Source organism: Oryctolagus cuniculus, chromosome X, assembly GCF_964237555.1.
Source record: "Oryctolagus cuniculus chromosome X, mOryCun1.1, whole genome shotgun sequence".
Lineage (NCBI taxonomy): Eukaryota > Metazoa > Chordata > Mammalia > Lagomorpha > Leporidae > Oryctolagus > Oryctolagus cuniculus.
This window is the reverse complement of record NC_091453.1, coordinates 66459451-66478942: the sequence shown is the minus strand read 5'-3', so window position 1 is coordinate 66478942 and position 19492 is coordinate 66459451. Positions and strand designations below refer to the sequence as shown.

Here is a 19492-nt window from a genome sequence, read left to right as displayed (position 1 = left end):
TACAAATGGTAGAATGTTTTGAAGAGAGGAAAAAAAGTGATCTTAGGAGTAAATAAGGCAAATATGTGCATAAATCTAAATGAATATTTACTTGAGAAAAACAATAATGCTTTGTGGGTTTGAGTTTTCAGTGAAGTTTGCTTTTTGAGCAGTTTTATATTCACAGAAAAATAGAGCAAAAGTTACAGAGATTTCCCATGCATCTGTATCCCCATACATGCATAGCCTCCTATCAACCACCTCCACCATCAAAATGGTACATACGTTATAATTGGTGAATGTACAATTGACATATAATTAGCACTCAAAGTCCATAGTTTACATTAGGAGTCATCCTTGGTTCTCAACTTTGAAACCTTGAGATTCAATTTTTAAACATATGCATCAATAATGTAAGTTGAAAGAGAGTGAATGGAACTAAAGTGCTAGAAAAATACTGTATTGTCTGAGAGATGCTTAAAGCATTTTATTGATTTAGGATTTAATATTTTAAGGGCAGATATTTTAATTCAAAGACAGAACACTTTAGTGCATCACAAACAGAATACATATTTCTTCACAAATATCAAAAATAAACTTGAAATGTTAAACAATTGTTGAAAAGTAGACAAAGACAAGAGAAAGCAAAAGTGTGGTCAGGACTAATACAAAGCACAAATAATATGGTAACTATAAATCTAAATATATTGATGACCTTTGGCAGCGTTTGTTATCTTTTATATATTTGGTAATAGCCATTGTAAACAAGTGAGGTAATTATCTCATTGTGGTTTTAATTTGCATTTCTCTGATGATGAATTATGTTGAGCATTTTTTCATATACCTGTTAACTGTTTGTATGTCTCCTTTGAAAAAATGTCTATTTATATCTATTGCCCACTTTAAATTGTATTATTTGGTTTTATTGCTATTGAATTGAGTTCCCTAAGCATTCCGGTTATTAACCATTGTCAGATGTATAACTTGAAAATATTTTTTCCTAATCTGTAAGTTATGTCTTCATTAAACTTAACTCAAATTGTTGCCTTCCCTGAGAAGTTTTTTACTTTGATGTAATCTTTTATATCTGTTTTGGCTTTTGTTTCTGTGCCTTTGGAATCTGACCCAATGATTCTTTTCCCATTCCAATGTCCGGAAGCATTTCTCCTTAGTTTTCTTTTGATACTTTCATAGTTTCACGTCTTACATTTGAGTATTTAATGCATTTTAAGTTCATGTTTATACATGATGAAAGATTGATAGGAGTCTGTTTTCTTTTTCTTTTTTTTTAAAGACTTATTTATTTATTTGAATGTCAGAGTTACACAGAGAGAAGAAGAGGCAGACAGAGACAGAAAGAGAGAGGCCTTCCATCCACTGGTTCACTCCCCAGATGGCTGCAATGGCCAGAGCTTCACTGATCCAAAGCCAGGTGCCAGGAGCTTCTTCTAGGTCTCTGATGCAGGTGCAGGGGCCCAAGCATGTGAGCCATTTTCCACTGCTTTTCCAGGCCATAGCAGAGAACTGGATTGGAAGTGGTTTCTTTCTTGTATCATTTTCTGGTTTTGGAATTAAGGTGACGCTGACCTCATAGAAGGAGTTTGGGAGGCTTCCTTCCCTTTCAATTATTTTGAATGGTATGAGAATAATTGGAATTACTTCTTTAAAAGTCTGGCAGAATTCAACAGTGAAGCCACCTGGTTCTAGGTTTTCTTTGTTGGGAGAGTATTATTATTTTTTGTTTTTATTTTTTATTTTTCTTATTTTTTAAGATTTTATTTATGTATTTGTGAGGTAGAGTTACAGTCAGAGAGAGACAGAGAGAAAGGTCTTCCTTCCATTGGTTCACTCCCCAAATAGCTGCAAAGGCTGGAGCTGTGCTGATCAGAAGCCAGGAGCCAGGTGTGTTTTCCTGGTCTCCCATGTGGGTGCCGGGGCCCAAGGACTTGAGCCATCTTCTACTACTTTCCCAGGCCACAGCAGAGAGCTGGTTTTGAAGAAGAACAGCCAGGACTAGAACTGGTGCCCATATGGGATGCCAATACTGCAGGTAGAAGATTAACCTACTGAGCCACGGTGCCGGCCCCTGTTGGGAGAATATTATTGATTCAATCTCTGTATTGGTTATTGGTCTATTTAGTTTTCTTATGTATTCATGGCTCAATTTTTGTAGATATATGTTTCCAGGAATTTATCCATTTCTTTTAGGTATTCCAATTTGTTGACATACAGCTGTTTGTAGTAATTACTGATGATTCTTTTTATTTCTGTGGTATCTATTGTTACAGCTCCTTTTTTCAACATTGATTTTATTGATTTGAGTCTTCTCCCTCTTTTTTTTTGGTTTGTTGGGCCAATGGTGTATCAATTTTGATTATTAAAAAAACAGCTCTTCATTTCACTGATCATTTGTATTTTTTGTTTCAACTTGTATATTTCATTTCTAATTTTAATTATTTCTTTCCTCCTACAAATTTTAGGTTTGTTTTGCTGTTGTTTTTCTAGGTTCTTAAGATACAATGATAGATCATTTGTTTGATGCTTTTCTAATTTCTTGATGTAGGCACTAAATGCTATAAAATTCTCTCTTAACACCGCTTTTGCTGTATCTTATAAGTTTCAATATGTTGTATTGTCATCTTCATTCATTTCCAGGGAATTTTTTATTTCCCTTTTGATTTGTTCTATGACGTACCGTTCATTCAGGAGCATGCCTTTCAGTGTCTATGTATTTGTATATTTTCTAGAGTTTCATAAATCAAATTATCCGTGTTTGCAGATGACACGATTCTCTCTCTCTCTCTGTGTGTATATATATATATGTATATATATGCATATGTATATTTATAGGTAAAGTTGCAACATACAACATCATATATATATAATATATTATATATATATATTCCATGTTCCATGTTTGTGGATTGAAAGAATTGATATCATCAAAATATCCATACTTCTGAAAGCAATTTACAGATTCAGTGTAATCCTGATCAAAATACCAATGACATTCTTCTCAGATCTAGAAAAAATGATGCTAAAATTCATGTAAACTCATAGGGTGACCCCGAATAGCTAAACAACAAAAACAAAACTGGAGGCAGCATATAAAAATTTAATGTGTATGAGTGAAATTGACATCTTGAGATTTCAATATTGCTTATAGCCCTTGTCTGTATTCCTGGTTGGACAGTGGTCTTTCTAGTTTTTACTTGTTGAGCTCTGTGAGTGTAAAGAAAATGAAGCATATGTTATCGCACTAATTAAGAAAGCAGGCAAGCAGGAAGGAGGTAAGTATCATTATTTTCTTAGAATTGTATCTATGAACTATATGAAGTCTATTCTCTTTATATTAATAAATTATTTAAAAATAAACATGAAATTACAGTGATCTATATAGTGTGATGATGATGCTGGGGTAGATACATAAACTAATGAAATGGAAGAGAGGAAAACAACATTTCCATGGATATAAAAATATTATATATATGACAGAAGTCATGGAGGAACTGATTATTTTTCAATAAATATTGCTGTGATTCAGGGTAAAAATTTGGAGCATGAGGAGTCCAATTCTGCTGCACATAATATGAAAAAAACTGATTCAGGGAAAATAATAAAGCTTTACCAAAAATGACAAACTTTCATGATGTCAAGGTAGTGAAGAACTTCTTAAGACACAGAACTTATGGGATGCAGTAAAAAGCAATGCTTACATGGAACTTTATAACTCTAAATACATACAATAAAAAAGCCAGGTCTCCAAGTACTAGGATCAGGAGCAGGAAAAAAAAAGTAGCAGTCCATAATTTGGGGACTATTCTTCATTCAGAGTCAAATGTATACAGAGAAGCAAGGGAAATGGGGAGATGTTATCAAAGGGTACAATTTTCAGTCATAAAATGAATAACTTCTGGAGCTCTAATGTACAGTATGCTAACTACAATTAATAATACTGCATGGTTTACTTGAATTTGATAAAAGAGCAGATTTGAAGTATCCTCAGTATATACACACACGCACATACACACACATTGAAAAATGGTAGCTATGGATGGTGATGGATGTGTTAATCTGATTGTGATATTTAATAAACAATGTATATATGTGTATAATATTTTATACCTTGAATAGATATACTTTGGTCCATCAAATATTTTGAAGTTTCAAAAACAAATTTTATAGATTTAACAAATCTAGTAGAATTGGGTCAAGAAAGCAAAGCTTAAGATTGAATTGTTTCAAATGCTTAGTAGAACCAGAAGTTTGATTGTTTCCTAAATTCTGTCCTAGGTGAACTAAACACTTTCTTTCCATCCTAAACTGAAAGCTACATGGGAGCAAAAGTCACGTTCATCCAGTTGGATAATGATTCCCCAGTGCTTTGTGTAGTGCTTATTATTTACTATTTACTTAATAGATATTTGTTGAAAAATAATCTATGTCTCTAGTGGTGACTAGTTCAATAATTCCTTCTTTCTATTTAGAATTATTATGAAAAACTTCTGGCACTCGAAGATCTTACATAATTCTCTTCATATGAATGCTCAAATGGGGCTGAGACCAGTTTCATCATTCGATTTGAGATCAAGTTTAAAACTGTAGACAATTTAAAAATTGCCACTTTGTGTGCCCTTGGAGTATGGTGAGTTTTCAGTATTCCAAAACTTGCTAAGTTATTAGGCTGATGCCCTGCTTTAATTATTCTTTCAGTGAACTGTAACACAGTTGCAGTATAGAAATATAGCATCCCTCACTCATAAAATACATGGTTGAACTAGCATATCTTTATATACCCTTTCAGCAAAAACAATGTGTAAATCATTGAGGAAGTAGAATATTACAATTCCTAAAAATAGCTTTAAATATTTCAGTGAATGTAAATGATGATGATAATAATCACTGACATTTTACATGCCATATTGTTAAATGCTTCTTTTGGATTAGTTCAGGAGCTAATTTACTTATTTTCCTTTAAATATTTATGTTGTGTACCAAATTATAGAGTTTCAAATAATATATACTATTATTCTGATTAACGTATTTCAAATATACAACAGAAGGAATACCAATGGCAAGATATCAGTAAACTTTTTGTTGTATAGCTTTTAAGTATGTGTATATGTGTATGTGTTTGTTTTCATATATAACCAAATTTGAATTATGTAATTATATTGAAATACTATGTTATAAATTTTCACTCAGTGTAAAGTGAATGTTTCCCTACAATATGTTTTTTTTAATATTTATTTATTTACTTGTAAGGCAGAGTTAGAGAGAGAGAGAGAGGGAAATCTTCCATCTGCTGGTTCACTCCCCAAACGACTGCAATGGTCAGAACTGGGCTGATCCAAAGCCAGGAGCCAAGAGCCAGGAGCTCCTTCCGGGTCTCTCACATGGACGCAGGGACCCAGGGCCTTGGGCCATCTTCTACTGCTTTCCCCGGCCGTAGCTGAGAGCTGGAGCAGCTGGGACTCCAACTGGTGCCCATGTGGGGTATAGCAGCTTTACCTGCTATGCCACAGCACCAGCCCCTACAATATGGTTTTTAATGACTGCATATTATTATTATTTTTTTTGACAGGCAGAGTGGACAGAGAGAGAGAGAGAGAGAGAAAGGTCTTCCTTTGCCGTTGGTTCACCCTCCAATGGCCGCCGCGGCCGGCGCGCTGCGGCCAGCGCACTGCGCTGATCCGATGGCAGGAGCCAGGAGCCAGGTGCTTCTCCTGGTCTCCCATGGGGTGCAGGGCCCAAGCACCTGGGCCATCCTCCACTGCACTCCCCGGCCACAGCAGAGGGCTGGCCTGGAAGAGGGGCAACCGGGACAGAATCCGGCGCCCCGACCGGGACTAGAACCCGGTGTGCTGGCGCCACTAGGCGGAGGATTAGCCTAGTGAGCCGCGGCGCCGGCCTAATGACTGCATATTAAACAATTGTGTAGCCTACCACAATTAAAAAATCATTTGTTACTGTATATGTTGGTTGTTGTAAATTTTGTGAAACTTTAATTCTGCAGTGAATACTTTTATGTACAATACCTGTTACAATATTTGATTGTTTAGGACAAATTAAATTTGAATTTCTGAGTCAAAATTTATTATATTTGAAAATTTTTTAAATTTTTAAAGTTTTACTTAAGGTATACAAATTTCATATATTTCCTATATACAGTTTCAAGAGCATAGTGATACATACTTCCTACCCTATGATCCTTCCCTCTCACGGCCCCACCCTTCTTCCTCCTTCCTCTCCTATTCCCAATTCTTAATTTTTATAAAGATCTATTTTCAGTTTACTTTGTACTAATAAGATTATTCCTAAAAAAAAAAGATTATTCCTACACTAAGTAAAGAGTTCAACAGACAGTATGAAGATTCACATTTCTAAGGCATTGAATGCGTATTACCAAATTTCCCTTCTCCAGTGAGGGAAAAATAGCACCTTATTCTGACTTGTATTTCTTAAGTTTACCATAATTTTAAAGGATTTACCTATATATTTGAAAAGCAGATTTAGAGGAGGGGAGAGAGAGGGAGGAGAGAGAGAGGGGAGAAAGAGAGGGCAGAGAGAGAGAGAGAGAGAGTCTATTTGTTGGTTTTCTCCCCAAATGGTTGGGAGGAGGAGGAAGAAGAGGAGGAGGAGAGAGAAAGAGATCTTCCAACTGGTGGTTCACTCCCCAAATGGCTGAAATGGCCAGGGCTGGACCATGTAGAAGTCAGGATCTTGGAGCTTCATCCAAGTCTCCCATGTGGGTGGCAGGGGCCCAAATACACGGGGCATCTTCCACTATTTCCTCAGGCCATTAGCAGGAAGCTAGATGGGAAGTGGAGCAGCCAGGACACTGACTGGCACCCATATGGGATGCCAGCACTGTATATGGAGGCTTAACCTGCGTTTGCCCCTACCTAAATTTTCAAAATATTTGTTTTTTCTTTTGTGAATTGCTTGTTCATGACTGTAGCTCACTTTTAAAAAATCAAGTGTTGGGGCCAGTGTTGTGGCACACAGGGTTAAACTGCTGTCTACAGCCAGGGAGTACTGGTTCGAGTCCTGGCTGCTTCAGTTCCAATCCAGTTTCCTGCTAATGGACTGGTAAAGCAGCAGAAGATGACCCAAGTGCTTGGGCCCCTGCTACCCATGTGGTAGACCTGGAGGAGGCTTCTACTCCTGGCTTCATCTTGGACCAACCCTGACAGTTGTGGCCATCTGAGGAGTGAACCAGTGGATGAAAAATTCTCTCTCTCTCTCTTTGCCTCTGTCTCTGTAATGCTGCCTTTCAAATAAACAAATAAATCTTTTAAAAAATCAAGTATCAAGGGAGGAGGAGGAAGGATTGCAGTGTGGACAGGAGGGAGGGTGGAAGGATGTGCCACTATGTTCCTAAATCTTTATATATGAAATATGTGAAACTTGTATAACTTAAATAAATTTTTTTAAAAAAATCAAATATTAGTCTAATAGATTTATCAGAAACCTTCTTTCTGGAAATTAATCTTTACTTATGCAATGTGTTTGAAGTATTTTTCTAGTACATTATTTGTTTTTGTTTATGGTATCATCATTTCCTACCTTTTTTACTTTAACACTTAGAAATACCTTCACTGCTGCTACAGATCAAATATTTATTTGTTTATATTTTGTTTGATATTTCAGAGTTTCAAATTTTACATATAGCTCTTAAATTTATTTAAAATTTCTTTTGGTGTATGATATGAAGTAGAAATTAAGATCTTTTTTACGTATATATGTCATAATGCCATTTCTTTAATAATTTGTCCCTCTTTCCCCCATATATGGTTTAAACAATACTATTTAAATTTTTGTGTTGGTTTCCTTAGAATTTTCTTTTGGTTTTGTAATTTTCTTTTGTCTTACAATAACTCTCTGAAATGATGTTGCATTCCTATTTTGTCCTCTTTTATGCAGGGCAAACGTGAGTCTCAGAAATGTTAATTGATTTGCCTAAAGCTAAATAGTTAATAAGTGACATAGCCTAGGCTGGAAGCCAACTGGTCTGACTCATCCAAATTATTTTTGCTTCCTTATTACCAGAAAGGACGAGAAATTCCAAACAAGTGTTTGGAACAGACTAAGTTTTAGGACGTTTCCAAGTTTATAATTGTAGGTATGCCCTCCACATTTTTTTCTCTTTTTTAAAAATTTTTTGACAGGTAGAGAGAGAAAGAGAGAGAGAGAAAGGTCTTCCTTCTGTTGGTTCACTCCCCAAATGGCCGCTATGGCCGACGCTGTGCCTATCTGAAGCCAGGAGTCAGGTGCTTCCTCCTGGTCTCCCATGTGGGTGCACGGGCCCAAGCACTTGGGCCATCCTCCACTGCCCTCCTGGGCCACAGCAGAGAGCTGGACTGGAAGAGGAGCAACCAGGACTAGAACCTGGCACCATATGGGATGCCAGCGCTGCAGGTGGAGGATTAACCAAGTGAGCCAGGGTGCCGGCCCTGCCCTCTACATTTTAATGTGATCATTTAAATCACTAAAATTACATCTAATTCATATTTATAAGACCCATTAAACATTTACAAAACAACAGAATATGTAGTTGACAATAAATACTAACATAGAACTCTCAATTTTAAAAGGTATACTTTTGACTTCAGAAGATTTTTTGTTGATCTTACCTTGGTCAAACAGTTATACTTTTACTGTACAGGTAATGTAATGATATGCCATCTACTGGCAAACTTTCTAAGATCACATATGTACACATTTAAATGGCCTTTGATTTTGAGAAGAGCTGCTAGAAAAACATATTGTTTGATTATGTGTTGTAGCCCAATGTTACCTGAAATTGCTCTTAGCCATTTTGTTGTTCTGAGTTTTGATAGATAATGCAGAGTTCATAGAAAATTGGGTCTTCAAACAAGATATTTTCATTCTGAGAAAGAACACTTACTTTGCCTAAGATTCCTAGAGCTGTGATCTGAGAATCATATGGCTGTAACGATTTTTCTGGGCATTCTCAATAAGACTGCTATCAACACAGAACTTATTGCCGTAGTCATTGCAGAGCAAAAGTCTGCAAAAGAAAATTCAATTTCCAATGCCTCCCGGTCTTCATAGCAGCTTGACATTTTCTCTTACATTCTCACTTAGACATGACAGTAACAGATCCAAACTTAACTTTTATAGAAAAGACAGTGAGATTTTTCTCAGTCACTAAGTCCTTTCTTTACTAATTCCCCTTCCCCCTCCCTGAGAAACCAAGGAAGCATTTCATTACATTCACAACTACCAGCACAGTTCTGTCAGCAATTTTATTTAATGTAAGCTCTCTCTAGGGGTTTATACTTAAGCCCTGCACACTTCTGCAAATCTAACTCAGAAGATTGATTCAAAAGCTAAAGGAAAAGTAACTTTTAAGTAAAAGCTAAAAAAAGCTCACATGTAATAGTTGAGAGTTTAGGTTCAGTGGGATCAGTTAAGAGCTAATGCAGTTAACCAGCTACTGAGAGTATCTTCCATGAAAGATTTACAGATCCACTTTTTATAATGCACAGTATGCTTTCACACTGTTAATCGAGTATCTAATTCACTATTAAGAAATGTTACTTACTTTAAAGCACTCAGATTTCTATTTCTTAAATAAGAAATTGTGATAATCTCCTCGTCCAAATATTACTGATGAATAGTCATTAGAATGGTGGTTATTGTTTCTTTTGATTCATGTGCCAGAAGGATATTATTTACAGTATAAATATATATCCTTACTAATGCTTTTGCTATAAAAATGAACACTGATTAAGTCTCCAGTGATATAATTGTCTATAATTTTACAAATTTTTTTACTTTTTTAAAAGATTTGTTTTATTTATCTGAAAGATAGCGTGACAGAGAGGGAGAGACAGAGAGAGAAAGAGATCTTTCAACCTGTGGTTTACTCGTCAATTGGCCACAATGGCTGGAGCTGGACAAAGCTGAATCCAAGGAGGGGCCCAAGTACTTGGGCCAAATTCCTCTTCTTTCCCTCATGCTTTATCAGGGACTTGGATCAGAAGTAGAGCAGCTGGGACTTGAACTAGTGCTCTGATATGGGATGTTGACATTGCAGGCAGTGGCTTAACCCACTGTGCCACAACATTGGCCCCACGAATGTTTTACTTTTTAAATGATTGATGTTTAATTGAATAGTATGACTCTGAAGACATCCTAGAAATAGGATACTTTACTGTGGCAGCAGAGATACAATCATGTTACTAAGTAGAACTATCTCTACTTTATTCCAGTCTCCCAAAAAAGAACTTAAAAGAATGTTCACTGAGGGAAGTATCTCTTTTTTTTTTAAGAATTTTTAAAAAGATTTATTTATTTATCTGAAAGAGTTACAGAGAGGCAGAGGCAGAGAGAGAGAGAAAGGTCTTCCATCTGCTGATTCATTCTTCAAATGGCTGCAGTGACTGAAGCTGGGCCGATCTGAAGGCAGGAACCAGGAGCCAGGAGCTAGTTCCAGGTCTCCCACATGGGTGCAGGGGCCCAAGGACTTGGGCCATCTTCTACTACTTTCCCAGGCCACAGCAGAGAGCTGGATCGGCAAAGGAGCAGCTGGAACTCGAACCAGAACCCATATGGAATGCCGGCACTGCAGGCAGCAGATTTACCTGCTATGCCACAGTGCTGATCCCAAAGTATGTCTTTTAAAAATTTATGTATGTATGTATGTATTTAAAAGGAGAGAGTCAGTGAGAGAGTGAGCCATCTGTCGTCTGCTGGTTTACTCCACAAATGCCATGATCAGCCAGGGATGCACCAGGCTGAAGCCAGGAGTCAGGAATTCAATCCATTCTCTCATATGGGTGGTAAGGACTCAACTACCTGACCCATCACCTACTGCATAACAGGATGCACATTAGCAAGAAACTGTAATTGGGAGTGGAGCTGGCACACAAATTGAAGAACTCTGGGATGGAATGTAGGCGTCTGAAGCAATATCTTAAATATTACAAGTGCCTGCCACTAAAATCTCTTAATACAAAATTTTTTGCTAATAATAATCATGAATGTTTCCTTTCTTTTGCCTTTGCATTTTTCTCACATCTGTTGCTTTCTTTGAATATAATTTATTTAATATAATAATATCTGGCCCTCACTCTTTCTCATCTGTAGTATCACAATGTCCACAGCTGATTTCTATAACATTAATTCTTATTTCAATATACTGTCAACATTATCTGCAAAGCAAATATATTTGTTTAAAAACATAGCTCCATTTTTATTACTCTGTTACTCAAATTTCATTGTTACCTGCATTATAAAGCCCAAACTCCTTATAGCACTATTAAAAGGTCTATGTAGGGGCTAGCAATGTGGTGTGGTAGGCTAAGCCTCCAGCCTGCAGCCTCGGCATGCCATATGGGCAACGGTTGGAGTCCCAGTTGCTCTTCTGATCCAGCTCTCTGCTATGGCCTGGGAAAGCAGTGGAGGATGGCCCAAGTGCTTGGGCCCCTGCACCCACGTGGGCAACCCGGAAGAAGCTCCTGGCTCCTGGCTTTAGAAAGGCCCAGCTCCAGCAGTTGCAACCATATGGGGAGTGAATCAGCAGTTGGAAGACCTCTCTCTGTGTCTCTCCTTCTCTGTAACACCGTCTCTCAAATAAATAAATCTTAAAAAAGACACCCCCCACCCCGCGAATAAAAGGGCCTATGTACTCTGTCCCTAGACTGCCTTCCGGTTTGCCCTGTCTATATTCTCCTTTCTGAACTTGCACACATCTTAGACTCAAGCTAAATAATACCTCACACCAAAATTAAATAATGATAAAACACTGTCTATGACGTCTTATCCAAATCCTATTCTCCAAATGCTCTACATTATATTTTGTTTCACTCCTATGATGCTTTCATAGCACTTTGTATCTCTGATAAAACCTGCCCTGTCATTTAAAAGTTTCCTTTTGGTCGTCAACACAGTGAACTCTGTTGCCCTGTACGTTCCATCAAATCATACTTGAAGTCTTTGCTAATTTGAGGTAGTCTAAGATCTAAATCCTAAAGATTCAGTCTTTTGGATTTATAAGCTGTATTTGTATTCTAAAAGCAACCAAAAGCTACTTAACCATATCAAAGTAATTAAATTCCTCAAAGATGTCTTTACAGAGCTACATTTGAATATTTTCTTGCACCTAGGGAAGATCCTACCTGCATTCCACTGCTCCTGGCCCAAACCTACCAGTGCACAGTCTGCAGTATAACCAGTATTCACCCCATGGGAGCAGGGCAAGATCAATTCTAGAGCCACAACTATCTGTGCCACAAGTCCTAGAATCACATGGATTGCCTGACACCTTGAACATAGCTATTGCCATTACAAACACAGGTGTGATTGACTCCCAACTCTCTGGGGGCTTAAAGACACACACTTTTGGAAACCCACATCCACTTCAACAGACTGCAGCAGACAAGATAACTATGGTACTCATAGACACTACTGACATTGATTGTAGTTAAAGAAATCACTTAGAGGTTATACATCAGGGCTCATCTAGAACCAAAGTCAAAGTGACTACCCAACTGAAACCTTGCATTCAATCTAACATCAATATAGTTTCCAGTGAAATCTGCTCCTTAAAGAAGAAGGGATAGTAATATCAGATGTACATATGCCAAAATAGGAACACAGGAAACATGAGAAGCAAGGAAGCCTGACATCTCCCAAACACAATAGTCTTCTAGCAATAATAGATCCGGATTTGAAAGCAACCTGTAGAATCAATGAAAAAGAACTAAAAATAATTATCCTAAGGAAACTCGATGATGTGTAAAGGAATACAGATAGTGTATTCAAAGAAATTAGGAAAATATGCATGGCATGAATGAGAAATTCAATAGAGATAAAAATCATTTAGAAAATCAATCAGAAATGTTTGAGCTGAAAAAGTCAATCAATGAAGCAAAAAAATATTATTGAGAGCTTCAACAACAGAATAAATCAACTGGGAAAAAGGATTTCTTTATAAAAGATTTATTTATTTGAAAGGCACAGTTCTAGAGAGGGGAAGATGGAGAGAGAGAGAACTTTCATTCATAGTTCACTCCCCAAATAGCCACAATAACTGGGGCTGGGTCAGGCCTAAGTCAGGAGCAAGGAGCTTCATTTGGGTCTTCCACAATGGTACAGGGGCTCCAGCTCTTGGGTCATCTTCTGCTGGATCAGTAGGGAGCTGGATCAGAAATGGAGCAGATGGGACTCCAGTATGAGATGTCAGCATTGCAGGCAGTGACTTAACACATCGCATGACAAAAGTATTTCTTTTTTTTTTTTTTTTGACAGGCAGAGTGGACAGTGAGAGAGAGAGACAGAGAGAAAGGTCTTCCTTTTGCCGTTGGTTCACCCCTCAATGGCCACCACGGCTGGCGCACTGCGGCCGGCGCACCACGCTGATCCAATGGCAGGAGCCAGGTGCTTCTCCTGGTCTCCCATGGGGTGCAGGGCCCAAACACTTGGGCCATCCTCCACTGCCTTCCCGGGCCACAGCAGAGAGCTGGCCTGGAAGAGGGGCAACCGGGAAAGAATCCGGCACCCCGACTGGGACTAGAACCCGGTGTGGGTGTGCCGGCGCCGTCAGGTGGAGGATTAGCCTATTGAGCCGCGGCACCGGGTATTTCTAATGTTGAGGACAAGATTTTTGAAACCAGTCAGACAAAAATAGAAAAGAATTAGAAGGAATGAAGGACGTCTATGAAACACATGAAATACAATTGAATGAACAAATATTCATATTATAGGGATTGCTGAAAGGGAAGAGGGGAAAAAAGCTTTGAAATTCTATTTAATGAAATAACAGTTTAAAGCTTCCTAAGACTTTAGATATAGTCATCCAGATAGAAGGAAGCTTTGAAATTCTATTTAATGAAATAACAATTTAAAGCTTCCTAAGACTTTAAATAGATATATTCATCCAGATAGAAGGAAGCTCAAAGGATCCCCTTTATCCCCTGATAAGTGAGCTGATAAAGTTCTAACCATGAATACTATACCCAGTGAAGCTTCCCATTAGAAGTGAAAAGGAAATAAAGTATTTCCCACACAAACAAAATGGAGATTTCATTTCCAACATACCAGAACTATAAGACATCCTGAAAGGAGTCCTACATAACTTTAAAAAGGATCAGTGCAGCAATCTAAAAACACATGACAGTACAAAATTTAAAGACAGGGTATATACTCAGCAAGAAAGAGAATCCAACCTTATTATGACTTAAAGCTACCAAAACTCAAAGATAAATAAGAGGTAGAAAGAAACAAAGAATATATAAAATTATCACTAAGCAATCAACAAAATGACATGAATTTGTCTTATCTTTCAATATTAACCATGAATGTAGAGATTAAATTAACCCATTAAAGATATGAGTTGCATGAATGCACAAAAATCAAGACTGAAATATATGCTGCCTACAAGAAACTCACTTTGAAGGTAAAGATACACATAGGCTGAAAGTGAAAGGTAGGAAAATGCTGTATCATGCAAATGGAAATAAAAAGCAATCTGCCGTATCTGTACTCACATCAGATAACACAGACTTTAAATAAAAAACTAAAAATAGAGGCAAAGAAGGGCATCATGTATTGATAAAGAGGATCAATTCAGCAAGAAGTTATAGTACAAATATAGATGCATCCAACAAAGACCACCCAAATATATAAAGCAAGTATTATTATATCTCAAGGGAGAGATTCCAAAACAATAATAGTGAGGGAATGAAGCACCGCACTGTCAGCCATGCCATATCATTCAGATAGAAAATCAACAAAGGTACATAAGAGCATCACTAAATGAAATACATATCAAAATATAGCAAAGATATACCGTACTATCGAGCAAATGGCTCTAACAGATGTTTACAGAACATTTCACTTAACTTGTAGAAAATGCATATTTTCATCAGCACATGGAACATTTTCTAGGATAGATCATACATATTAGGCCACATAGCAAGTATCAGTAAACTTTTTTAAGTGTGAATTATACCATTTTAATCCTTTGAGACCACAAAGGATTAAAACTAGAAATCAACAAATACTTTGAAAATGAACCACATGTTCCTGACCAACGAATTGACCAGTGGATCAAGGAAAAAATTAGAAATAAAATTCAAAAATTCCTTGGAACAAATGAAAGTGAAAACACAATATATCAAAATTTGTGGGATACAGAATACCAGGATTATGAGGGACGTTTATAGCAATAAGCAGCAAAAAAGTAGAAAATTTTCAAATAAAGAATCTAATGTTACATCTCAAGGATTTAGAAAAGCAAGAGCAAACCAAACCCTGAAGTAGCAGTAGGCAAGAAATAATAAGGATAAGAGAAGAAATGAGATGGAAACTTAAAAAAAAAGAACAGGTCTTCAAAGAAGGAGGTACCTTTCTCTGAAGGGAGGAGAGAACCTCCACTTTGACTATGACCTTGTCTAAACAAGATAAGAGTCGGAGAACTCAAGGGGCTTCCATAGCCTTGGAAACTCATGACTGGTGCATAGGGAGATTACTGATGCCATAGACAGGAGTGTCAATTGGTAAAGTCAACAACAGGAGTCACTGTGCACTTACTCCTCATGTAGGATCTCTGTCCTTAATGTGCTGTACATTGAGGCTTAATGCTATAACGAGTACTCAAACAGTATATTTCACTTTGTGTTTCTATGGGGGTGCAAACTGTTGAAATCTTTACTTAATGTATACTAAACTGATCTTCTGTTAAAAAAAAAAAGAAGAAATTATTAATTCCCAACTTGACTCTCACTGGGATTAAACATGACAATAGGTCTGATCTGATTTCATCATCATTTAAAAAATCATCTATTATTTTTCACTTTATGTTTCTGTGTGGGAGCAAACTGTTGAAATCTTTACTTAATGTATGCTAAACTGATCTTCTGTATATAAAGAGAATTGAAAATGAATCCTCATGTGAATGGAAGGGGAGAGGGAATGGGAAAGGGGAGGGTTGCGGGTGGGAGGGACGTTATGGGGGGAAGCCATTGTAATCCATAAGCCGTACTTTGGAAATTTATATTCATTAAATAAAAGAATTTCTTTTGGCAAAAAAAATAAAATAAAATAAAAGGAGCCAAACATTGGGGGGAAAGTGCTATGTTTTCACTATTGTTTTGTTTTATTTATTTTTTTTTGTAATGTTAGAAAGTCTAATTCAAATGCTTTTTAAAGATTTGTTTGTTTATTTATTTATATGAAAGAGTTATATATAGAGAAGGAGAGACAGAGACAGAGTTCTTCCATCCACTGGTTCATTCCAGATGGCTACAATGGCCAATGCTGGGCCAGGCTGAAGCCAGGAGCTTCTTCCATGTCTCCCACATGGGTGGCAAGGGGTCATCCTCTGCTGCTTTCTGAGGCTATTAGCAGGGAGCTGGATCAGAAGTAGAGCGGCCAGGACACAAACTGGCACCCATATGAGATTCCAGCCTTGCAGGTGGCGGCTTTACTAGCTACACCACAATGGCAGACCTTAATATAAACACTTGAGTGTTAAAAAAATAAGCCATAGAAGGGGTGGGCATTTGGCACAGTGGTTAAGACACCACTCAGGATATCCACATTCCACACTGGTGCACCTAGGTTTGAGTCCTGGCTCCGCTCACTATTCTGGCTTCCTGCAATGCAGCAGGTGATGACTCAGTGCATGGGTTCCTGCCACCACCCACATGGGAGACCTGGATTGAGTTTCTGGTTCCTGGCTTTAGCCTGGAACCACAGATGGTTCCAAAGGCCAAAAGACCGAGAAGCATCAGATCGGCACAGCTCCAGCTGTTGTGGCCATCTGGGGAGTGAACCAGTGGATGGAAGACCTCTCTCTCTCTGCCTCTCCTCTTTCTGTGTAACTCTGACTTTCAAATAAATAAATAAATCTAAAAAAAAAATCTAATGTTACATCTCAAGGATTTAGAAAAGCAAGAGCAAACCAAACCCTGAAGTAGCAGTAGGCAAGAAATAATAAGGATAAGAGAAGAAATGAAATGGAAACTTAAAAAAAAAAAACACCCAAAATCAAAAAACAAAAACACACAAAGGTTTAGTCATACTGTCATAGAAAAAAGAAAGAAATATATAAATGAAATTAGAGTTGAAAAAGGAAGCAATATGTACTGCAGAAATTCAAAGAAATATAAGAAGCTGGGGCTGGCGCTGTGTCACAGCGGGTTGAAGTCCTGGCCTGAGGCACCGGCATCCCATATGGGCGCTGGTTCTAGTCCTGGCTGCTCCTCTTCCGATCCAGCTCTCTGCTGTGGCCTGGGAAAGCAGTAGAAGATGGCCTGAGTCCTTGAGCCCCTGCACCCATGTGGGAGACCCGGAAGATGCTCCTGGCTCCTGGCTCCTGGCTCCTGGCTTTGGATCAGCACAGCTCCAGCCGTTGCAGCCATCTGGGGAGTGCACTAGCGGATAAAATACCTCTCTCTCTCTCTCTCTCTTTCTCTGTCTCTGTCTCTGTCTCTACCTCTCTTTGTAACTCTGACTTTCAAATAAAAAAATCTTTAAAAAAAATGAGTCTCAAAAGATCACAATTGTATGACTCCACAAAAAAAAAAAAAAAAAAAAAAAAAGAAAGAAAGAAATATAAGAAGCTACATGGCTGGCGCTGTGGCTCACAAGGCTAATCCTCCACCTTGCGGCTCCGGTACACCGGGTTCTAGTCCCGGTTGGGGCGCCGGATTCTGTCCCATTTGCCCCTCTTCCAGGCCAGCTCTTTGCTGTGGCCAGGGAGTGCAGTGGAGGATGGCCCACGTGCTTGGGCCCTGCACCCCATGGGAGACCAGGATAAGTACCTGCCTCCTGCCATCAGATCAGCGTGGTGCACCAGCCCCAGCGCTGCGGCCATTGGAGAGTGAACCAACGGCAAAGGAAGACCTTTCTCTCTGTCTCTCTCACTGTCCACTCTGCCTGTCAAAAAAAAAAAACAAAAAAACTACGTGAACAATTATATGCTAACAAGTTGGAAAACACTGAAGAAACTAAGATTAAATCAAGATACAGAAAGTCTAAACAGAACAATTACAAGAAATGAGATTGAAGCAGTAATTGAAATTTTCCTACCATAGAAAAGTCTTGAAAATGGCCTTACAACTGAATTCTACACATTTTTTAATAATAACACCAATACTTCTGAAGCTATTCAAAACATTGAAAATGATGGAATGCTACAAAACTGCTTATGATATCAGCATTACGCTGATATGAAAACCAAACACACAGCACAAAAAGTAATCTACAGACTAATAGTCTTGATGAACATGGATACAAACATTCTCAACAAAATATTAGAAAGCCAGAAGCAACACGACATCAAAAAAAATCATACATCTGGAGCCATTGTAAGTGCCAGCATCCTGTATGGGCACCAGTTTGAGTCCCAGCTGCTCCATTTCTGATCCAGCTCCCTGAAAGGCACTTGGGAAAGCAATGGAAGATGGCCCAAGTGCTTGGGCTCCTGCACCCAGGTGGAAGACCTGGAAACAGATCCTGGATCCTGGCTTTGGCCTAGCCCAGCTCTGGCTATTGCAGCCATTTGGGGAGTGAATCAGTGGGTGAAAGATTTCTCTCTCTCTCTCTCTCTCTCTATATATATATATATATATATTTGCTTTTCAAATAAATAATTAAATCTTTCAAAAAGATCATACACCATGGTTAAGTAATTTTTTTATTCTAGGGTGTAAGATTCATTCAATATTTACTAATCAATCAGTATAATTACAATTCAACAGAATGAAGAACAAGCACCATACAATCATGTCAATACATGCCTAAAAATCATTTAATAGGATTAAAAATGCCTTCATGATAAATATTCTTAACAAATTAAAGTATCTAAGACACATACCTCAAAATTGTAAAAGTTGTATGTGACAAGCCCACAGCCAATTTCATACTGAATGGGGAAAACAAGAAAGCATTTACTCTCAGGTCTGGAACAATACAATGATGTCTAATTTCACAATTCCCATTCAATATAGTATTGGAAGTATTAGCAAAAACAATTAGGGAAGAAAAAGAAATCAAGACATAGAAATTAGAAAGGAAGTAAAACACTCATGCTTACAGATGATTTGATTTCGTATATGAAAAAAATCTGAACACACCACTGAAATTCTGTAAAAATTGATACAGTCAAAGGATACATATCAGCATACAAAAAGCAGTAGTATTTGTATACACCAATAATGATCTTGCTGAATGGGAAATCACGAAAGCAATCCTATTCATAATAACTACAAAAATGTAAATATTTAGGAATAAATTTAACACAAGCAGTGATAGAGATTTCCAATGGAAATTATTATAAAACACTTGCAAAAGAAATCACAAAGGACACATACAAAATAAATGGAAATATATTCCTTGTTCATGGATTGACAGAATTGATACAAATAAAATGTCCATGGTACCAAAAGTATTATGGATCCAATAAATCCCTGTCAAAGTACCAATGACATTCTTTGCAGAATGATTTAAAAAATCTTAAAAATCAGATGTAACCACA

General features: G+C 37.6%; 1 protein-coding gene across 3 annotated transcripts in view; it reads right to left on the bottom strand.

Moving 5' to 3' along the window:
- HDX (highly divergent homeobox) overlaps positions 1–19492 on the bottom strand; it is a 213597-nt gene that overhangs the window by 171043 nt on the left and 23062 nt on the right. For 2 of the 3 annotated variants that reach the window (XM_051827390.2, XM_051827388.2), the window contains exon 2: positions 18833–18880. The exons of the other annotated variant lie outside the window; for it this stretch is intronic. The gene's annotated coding sequence lies outside the window, so the exon portion shown is untranslated. The remainder of the gene's footprint in view (positions 1–18832; positions 18881–19492) is intronic. 3 annotated transcript variants of the gene reach the window in all.